Source organism: Chinchilla lanigera, unplaced genomic scaffold (assembly GCF_000276665.1).
Source record: "Chinchilla lanigera isolate Chin_1 unplaced genomic scaffold, ChiLan1.0 scaffold00017, whole genome shotgun sequence".
Classification (NCBI taxonomy): domain Eukaryota; kingdom Metazoa; phylum Chordata; class Mammalia; order Rodentia; family Chinchillidae; genus Chinchilla; species Chinchilla lanigera.
This window is the reverse complement of record NW_004955418.1, coordinates 27426693-27436129: the sequence shown is the minus strand read 5'-3', so window position 1 is coordinate 27436129 and position 9437 is coordinate 27426693. Positions and strand designations below refer to the sequence as shown.

Below are 9437 nucleotides of genomic sequence, written 5' to 3'. Positions count from 1 at the left end.
TTTTATTTTATTTTATTTTTGGTCTTTTTGAGACAGGGTCTCACTATGCAGTTCAGGCTGGCTTTGAGCTCACTTTGTAGCCCAGAATGGTCTCGAACTCACAATAATCCTCCTGCCTTAGCCTCCAGAGTGCTGGGATTACAGCCATGTTCCACCAAGCCTGGCTCTGGGTTTTAATTTCAGACCTATGGCATTAAGTGATAACGACTGATCAGTTCTAGATGGCAAACAACAGTATCACACAACGCTTATCTTTCAAAGGTCATGTATATGAGTAGATTACAATATATTAGGAAAGAGTATTAGCTATAACTTCATGAAATACAAAGCAAATCTCCTTGTGCCCACAATGACTAAATGTGTAGTATGTACCAACTGGAAGAATGAGTCTAGGGACTGGAATTTAAAAAGATATTTGGCATGACTCCACTACACAAATTTACACCTAAAAACAATTACTGATAGCCACTGACTGCTTGTTTTCTACTATTTATCTCCTATGCGGGGTAGACATTATTATTACCCTTTTGTTACAGAGGAAACTGCTGAGGGATGCAGCAGTTATAATCATGCCAGGCCAATCCAACAGCCACGCGCTGTGGAATGTACAAGTGGCAGCTTACGTCACAAGGACAAATATCGTTTTCAAAAGGAAAAAGATTTAAGAAGAAAACAGGAACAGAGTCAAACCTTAAAGGGCACAATTTAGATGGGCAAAGTTACAAGCCGGCTTCATGAAGAGACAGAAGCATGGGGGAAAAATCCCTACAGAAGGAATTTGTATGTTCAAGGAATAATGAACACACTTACTGTATTAAGCAGGAAGTTTCTGCGGTAAAGTGCTTAGAAAAAAAAAAAAAAAAACCTGCAAAGGGTGTTTATCACCTTCCTAATGGAGTATCTACCTGGAGGACACATGATTTTGTCACCTGTTCTCTTTCCTCCCCCAAATACCCACTTAAAAATACTGCAATGATATGGTGCCCAAGACTGGCTCCTTAGCGTGTGTGTGGTGGGAGAGGGTTAAAGCTGGGGAGATGCTGAGTACACGAAGGCTCATCTTACCCCTCTTTTTACCTTTGTATGTTTGAGTTTTTCCAAAATAGAAGATAAAAAGGCACTTAAAAACACATCTATTATTAAAGTGGAGTGTGTATATATACATTTGTGTTTGAAACCATTTACAAATGAAAACCATTTTGAAGTATGAAATCTATGATATATACAACTTTGTTCTGGAGGTTTAAAGACTCTAAACTTTAAACAAATAATCTCAGATGGCAGTCTTTTAGATGTACTCAGACTCTGGTCAAAAAAGTGTTTCTACGTTAAAGACGTTAGCCTGTCACCTACAGCATTCCTCTTAATGGTTAGCATCTGTTGTCCACTGATATAAAATTGTACTCTCAGGGTTAAAGAAAACAGATGTTCTTGTTGAGCAAAAAAATACCTGAGACTCTCAATATGAAAGTGTTACTAAAGGGAAGGAAGGAAGGTAAGAAGGTAGGTATGATCACCAAACAGGAGGAGGGTAAAAAGGTGATGAAGTAAACCTCAGGTACTGTGTCCAATTTTTTTCAGATCCTTTAGATTATGAACATTTTTTTTCAAAGTACTGCTTTTGCCTGATTGGTGGTGAAGTTACTGATTCTTCCAGTCTCAACTTAAGAATCGTCTACTCTGACTTCATGAACAAAACCCAGACTGCAAGGGAAATATTACAAAGAATCTGCAAGTGGGATCTTCCGTTATTAAAAAGATTTTGTAGAACAAAAACCATCACAAACAGAATGAAAAGACAACCCACCAAGTGGGGAAAAATGATGGCTAGTTGTCCCTCAGACAAAGGACTTATATTTAGACCATATAAAGAACTGCAAAAAATCAGACCCCCCCGAATTCAAAATGGGCATCTGAGATGAATACTCAGATGAAGAAATACAAATGGCAAATAAATACATAAGAAAATGTTCAACATCATTGGTCATTTGAGAGAGGTAAATTAAAACAACACTGAGATTCTATCTCACCCCAGAAAAAATGGCTATCATCAAAAAAATCAACCATTAACAAATGCTGGCAGGCTGTGGGGAAAATTTTCCACTGCTGGTGGGAGTGTAGACTGGTACAACCACTGTGGAAACTGGTGCAGAGATTCCTCAAAAAACTAGGATTAGAGGTCCCATATGACCCAACTATTCCCCTTCTGGGTATCTTCCCAGAAGAAGTAAAAGCATCATACCACAGTGATATATGTACACCCATGTTTATAGCAGCTCAATTTGTAATAGCTAAATCTTGGAAACATCTAAATGTCCCACAACTGAGGAATGGATAAAAAAGATGTGGTTCTCTTTATATAATGGAGAACTACTCAGCCATAAAGAAGGATATACTCAAGACTTTTACAGGTACATGGATGCAACTCGATACCAAACTCATAAGTGAAATAAATCAGACCCATATGTGTAAACATATTGTTTCACTAGTGTGAGAAACTGAATGAGTAAAATAGGGTCTAAAATGTAAACTAGATACTGTGAATTGGGAAGAAACTGTTCATAAGAAAAGACGAACGGTGATGGGGGAAAGGGGAAAGGAATAAACAGAAGAAAAACGTATTTATACACAAGACAGCTAAGATAATACAGCTGGCTTCTCTTAGTTCATTGAAAAGAAAGGTTTATGCTAATATTGTTCGGACAAGATATTACACCTGTATTTTATGCACTGAATAACTACTATGAAGACAACAATACGCAATATATTACATTGCATTGTAACTGTCCTATTAACCTGTTCTGAAACTGTTTTATTGTTATTCTTATTTTCTTTTTCTTAAAAAAAAAGAATCACCCACTCTGTGACCCACCCCTGTTCCCACAGGAATCAGAACCAGGATCTCAGGTCTACAGATCACACATATAGCATCCTGTGGCTGCACCCGGAAATGTACTGTAACTGCCTCCTCACTTTTAAGGAGATGCTGACCAATCTCATCACTATGAACGAAACAGTACGGTCACTAAAACGGAGAACGAACAAGAAGCAATATTTTAACAAATGCAAGGCAATACGTAAGATTCCATATTAACAATAGGTATTATTTAAAGGACCAACATAAGCGAGACTAGGAGATAAGATTCACTTAAATCATTCATGAGAAAGTGCTGTGCACTTCTATTTACTTGCCAAAGATGCTTTCGAAAACCAAGGGCGAAAAAACAACTTTCCTTAGGCTTACGTGAAAGGCCTAGGCTGCAGGGTAAATGAAGGCTTCAGGTAATTTCTGCTAAGCGTCCATTTCGTCTCCTGATGCTTGGCAGCGGCACTGAGGGGCGGCTCGAGGCGGGTCTCACGACTGCGGGGGTGAACAACTGACACCCTGCACTGCTGCCGCCCTGATGTTTGTGGGTCCAGCGTATGGACGACATTTTCTACTTACATTTTCAACTTAAGGTACGTTTAGGGAAGGGTACGACCCCATCCTAAGCGAAGGAGCACCTGTACACCAAATTATGGTCTACATTAATAAATACACATAAAGGTGCTTACACAATAAAGACTCATTCTTAATTTTAAAGCCCTTTAACAATAACATCAATAGAAAATTCATTCATATTATGAAAATTTATTAAAATACTGCCCAAGTTTTGCCAAGAATGGCTCAGTAAGATTACTGAGATACTCAGACACAAACAGAAGATATAATTCGATATGTAAGAACAATGTGTCTTATTTCCAATGCAGGAATGCTAAGTAAGTAAATAAACTTATTAAATTAGATGGCATGCCAGGTATCATCATAGAGATATTGATTTTCTGAGGGTTCTCATCAATTAAACTAGTGCAAACTAGTGTGAACAGAGAGCAGCATGTATTCAGAGGGAGACCCTGGTCGTATTATCTGGAATACTTTCAAGCAGCACCTGATTTTATGTTTTAAACAAATTTTTCTCTTACCGGCATTTTAGGTTCCTTATTTAACAATAGGAATATGGATAACATCAGGTTTACAGCATTCCCACAGCCAGTCCTTACTGCTCCAAGTAAAGAAGGGGGATGCTATGCCGCTGTCTTCCCATCTCCCTAAAGACTCTGTAACCCTGGTTTGGGTTTCCTTAAAGACACAGCTGCTTACTTTTGTAGTTGGTGAGCAAAATAAGCTGACTTTGAAAAAAAAAAAAAAAAAGGGAACTCTTTTGGGAAAACAGATCTTTCTCTACATTCTTTCTGCAAACTGCTCAAATAATGATAAAGGGACAGAATTTTACAAATGAGGATATCAGTTAAAGCTTCATAAATTCATCTTAACATAGATGCACAGTTTCGTGACTAATAGTATCAAAGCTGATATTTTATACATGAATTGTAATTTTAAAAATAAGGATATGCAACAATACATTAATAAACCTTGAATTCAGATGTGCATCTTATACTAGTAGTGCTAAAAACCTGTGGTACATGTGCTACAGGGGGCTGTCTGTATCACTATAAACTCTGTAAGATTTGCTATCACTGCCTTATACTTTTTTTTAACCTTTGTTTCTGAAAATAACACATTTTCCTCACCCAAAAAACAATGAAAAAAAAGAAGACTTTACCCCTGACCTAACATGAACATCAAAGGTGTGAACAACAGTATTATAAAAGCAAATAGTTTGTAATTATCTTTATAGCCATATAAAGTAGCAATTACAAAATAAGTACATTAATTAGCAGAAACCCACAACATATTATGCTTTTTCATCTACTTTGCCAGCTACTAATCATTTTGTCTTTAAGTTTTATTTTAAATAAATAGTTGTAAATTATATGAATAATATACTCAAAATAAAATATAAAACCTTCACTCTGCTCTCTCATTCTTTAGAATAACTAGATGATGACCTATTATCAGCCTGATACACAAAAAGATCTCTGGCTCTTTTTGTGCAAATATGTATTCATGAAATTCTTTAAAAATGGGAGGTTGTTGTAGGTATAATTTTTCTTAAAATTTCCTTCAAAGCAAACAACACGTTGATCATTTTAGTACTCTAGGATATTATTTTGCGTACAGGCAATGGGCCGCAGAAGAGAAAGTTCTGCACGCTGTGTCTACCCTTCCAGCTATTATGACCTTGGCCATATTTCCTTTATCTGTGCTGACTTAATTTATCCAAACCCGAAAGAAACTAGATGAGTCAGTTACTTTATACAGTTACTCTGAGGTAAATCACAGTTAGTTAGGTCTTTTGTAATAATGAAAATACTTCATGAACCTTCGATTGGGTTACCATTATAGTAGCTGCAATAATTTATCAGCCAATACACAGAAGCTAATGAATGCAAAGCTTAGTGTTTTGAAAATGAAAATTACTTGCAATGTTGACAGATCTACAAGAAAATTCTCTTTCCTCATGTTCACTTGAAGTAAGGGATATTTTTTTCAGATTCAATTTTTAAAGTCTTATTTTATTACTGAGATATAATTTTTTAATTTTCAGAGTCCATACTACATTCAAGTTGGACGTAAAAATAGAAATTAAATATAAAGTTTTAGGATGCATAAATAAAAAATACCAAGTCAAAACTTTTAAATTAGAAATCTTAAAAATAAGCCACCAAAATCAGAAATAGTAGGGACAAAGGGAAAAATCTAAGCAATACAAAGGCAAAAAAAGAAACAATTGAGCAAAGCAAGAAAATATACACATTATAGCTATGCTTTGCCGAGACCAGTGATACCAAACCTAGGATAGAGCTTTCGATGATACAAAGAGCCGGCTGAGACACTCAAGCCCTAAGTTTACCACCACTGGCCTAGACAAGGCTCGATGACTGCTTCTGAGCGCACCTGATCTACAGACTCACTGAAACTACAGTATTTTCATTAGCACTGGATCACTTTGCCTACATGCAGCTTATTTTTACAATTACTGAAACAAATAGTTAAAGGAATTTGTTGAATAAAAGCCTTCTTCACATATAGTATTATCTTGGGAGTTTCAAATGCTGACTGCCTTGTATGTTGGGAATAAGTTTTGGCTGACATATTAATTCCTCTAGTTTAACTCAAGTACACTTTAAAATAAATGAATAATGAAGACAAAAACTTCAAAGTCCTAATACTAGCACTTTTACTTGTATTAGCTTACTTCTTTCACAGGCAACTAAAGTAGTTTATTTCTCTCTAGGGGTAGAGTGGAACACAGACATGATACTCCTGACCTCATTATGATAAAAATACAATGCTGGAAAAGTGGGCCTGCAGTTTATCATTTGTAAATGTAGGCCAGGTCAGCATTTTCTACCTCGTTTCTCTGTGTAAACCACTATTGTACCTTAAGATGAAAATACGGAAATGCAGGGATAAATGACAGCCTGCAAGTGAAGGCGCGCACATGTACACCATGACACCCACTTGCTCAAGGTAAGTGACTGGGAGTGACTGCACACCACCTGTCTCTTCAGCACTCATGGCTATAAACAACTAGGCTAGTTAACGTGTACATTTGCCCCCAGGTAAATGAACATTTGTAGTCAGCAGTTTCATCTGTACCACAAGGGAACTGTTGAAATGATCATTTGATCTCACTGGCCCTGTTTCTACAATGTGCAAAGACCTGCTTTATTTACTTCCCAGTGAAGAACTTTCCTGGCTATGTGTAGAGCTGGGAGTAGATATACCTCCACTTTATTCTCCACTGGCCGTGTTAGTGGTCATTTGTATTATTATTTTGTCATTAAGAAAAACTATATGTAAAGCTAGGATAACAGTAAAGAAGTTGCTTCACATGACTCCTTGATAAAATGATTAGACAGGAGAAGGTATGCTGAAGGATGAAGAGCAAACTTTGCTTTGAAAAAACTTTGCCCATGCAATCGAGAAGTGACAGACTGACTGATAAAAACAGAAAACCTTGTGAATACAGGGCAATGGACATGGTACAAGCCTTGGCTTCCCACTGCAATTGTTGGGACTTTCAAAAGCAACCAATGCTCCCAAATTTGGACTGAGCTATTCTTGAATCCACTGTTTCTCAAAGTTTTCTGGAAGTCTTGCTTGCAAACAAAGTTATGCCTACTTTGCTAATGGATCAGCATCCTCATGAGATTCTTCTTAGTCTCACATGGCAGTTTTCAAAGTCAAGTTCACTGAACTCTTCCATGAATTCATGAGATCAAAACTAATTTTACAATGCTAAGATATTTGCCTTTCCACCGTGATACTTCTTTCACCAACAAAGCAAGAGGAATTTCAAAAATAGAATGATCGCCTTAACCTTCCCTTCATACTATATAAACTTTATTTTTCCTCTTGAACCTCCTGGGGAGTTCACGGCATCATTGCATTGTAGAAAGGGCACAGGATTTGGTGACAAAAGTAAGTTTAAACCTTAGCTGGACTATTTATGAACCACATGATCTTGGACAAGGCACTTAAGTCTTTTTCATAGGTAAAATGTGGTCAATAATCTTTAATAAAACATTGTACAAGGTATTTTTTCTTAGAGTACTTAAAACAAGTCTACGTGCAAGGTTAAAATAAACCTCTAACAATCTAAAACACTATCTAGGAAAAAGTATTTAGCCCAAACTCCTCTTTGGCATTACCAGTTGCTTGTATATCCTTCCACAGCCATTTTAGACATACAGAAATATAAACATAGCCCTGGGTATCTGTGGGCTCCACATCTACAGATACAACCAAGCACAGACTGAAACTATTGGGAAAAGAATTGCACATTGTAGTGAACAATCCTTTTTTCCTGTTATTCTTTAGTATAGTATAATTATTCACACAGCATTTACATTACATTAGGTATAAATAATATGATTTAAAGTGCACAGGAGGATGTGTACAGGTTATATGCAACAACTATGCTGTTTTATGAGGGAGTCAATCATTCATATATTTTGATCCTTGGGAAAGTCCCAAAACTAATCTCCCATGGAAGATGAAGAAGCAATTACACATATATTTGAGGGCAACATATCATTAAGGCTTACTTTATCCACAGGTCTGCTGTGTTTCTATTATCTGCATGATGATTTTTGGCATCTGGCCATTGAGATAAGAACGAGTCCAGATTTCACTACTTACTAAGTGCATGATTCTGGGCAAGTTAGTCTCCTTTACTTCACTTTCTTCACTTATAACTACCTTAGTTGTTGTGAGCTTAAAATAAGACAACACATGTAATTTGATTTGTTGAACACAGCTGCTACACAGCAAGTGATATATGGAAACTATTATTGGAAGCACAAGCACGGCAAGACAGTTTAAACATTACTGATCTTAAAACCTTGTCTTGCTTTTCATTAGCGCAGGTGACATGGTCAAGTAACGTATTCATGACCAGTACTATGAGTAAAATACTGTAATGTGATTTTGGCTTCTAGGAAAGAAAGGCAAGAATTAAGAGTGAGTCTTCCTACTTTTTTTAAAATGAAAAAGGGAGAAGTTTTTTTAAGTTAAGTAACAGCTCTTTAATGACACCCTGAAGAACAAATGTACCCTGTCCCGTGGCACATAAGAGACTGAAATGCAAAGGAAAATCCTTACCAAGAGAAGGAATGCTATGCCAATAAATGTCACCTTCTTTATCAGGTGGAAAACTTGTCCAGGGAAGCAACTGTGATTTATACCCAACCACAATCAAAGTAGCTGGCACCAAGTAGGCAAGATTGATAAAGGGTTGTCTGGGATTCGAGAGCAACTTCAAGGAACAAAGTGTGTAACTTTTTATCATGGAAACTCTTGGCCTGTGGGAGGAGGGGTGAGTGTAAGAGGGATGTACCGCAGTCTTTCCCTATTTGCTCCTAAGAACAGAACTAATCTTCATAAATTTACCTTGAGCGCCTGTGCAGTCCGCTGGCCCTTACCATAACAAGGGTAAAATGCCTTTAGATGCAGCTCCTGAGATTTTATCACTCCCAACTATTACATCGATCCCTAGCCACGCCAGCTTTATTGTATTCTTAGCCTGTAATTTCTTCTGCGATTTTGTGATTCAGGAGTTCAAGCTGTTCTGAGAGGCCTAAACTACCAAAGGAATCTACAGCAAGCAAAATAACACATCCCGGCCTGAAACGCTACCGGAGGTGTTGGAAATCCCGAGGCAGAGCATCCCTAGACGTACGCTCAACTCCTAAAAGAGAAACCGCCTCTGCAGAGAGTTCCAGTCGTTAAAACCTACAGTTTGTAAAGCTGCATCGTGAGGGATGACGGAATGATGTGACAAGAGCCCAGAAGGGCCACTGAACCCGCAAGTGAACCCGAAGCTCATGTTATAACAATACCCGGGCAAGTAGGCAGCGCCAGGGAAGGGGCAGGGGTCGAGCAGCTTCAACGTCTCCACGGGTCAAGGCCCAGCGATGATCTATGGAACCCACAGGTTACTCCAAACTCGCGAGTTTCTCGCACAGCGGGCGCCCGGGGTCCGCCCGGG

General features: G+C 37.8%; 1 protein-coding gene and 1 long non-coding RNA gene across 2 annotated transcripts in view; both read right to left on the bottom strand.

Annotated features, from left to right (window-relative positions):
- LOC106148259 overlaps positions 1-5519 on the bottom strand; it is a 7278-nt gene extending 1759 nt beyond the window's left edge. The window contains exon 1 of the long non-coding RNA XR_001233538.1: positions 3245-5519. This is a non-coding gene — a long non-coding RNA (uncharacterized LOC106148259). The remainder of the gene's footprint in view (positions 1-3244) is intronic.
- Tmem167a (transmembrane protein 167A) overlaps positions 1-9437 on the bottom strand; it is an 18492-nt gene that overhangs the window by 8716 nt on the left and 339 nt on the right. The window lies entirely within an intron of this gene.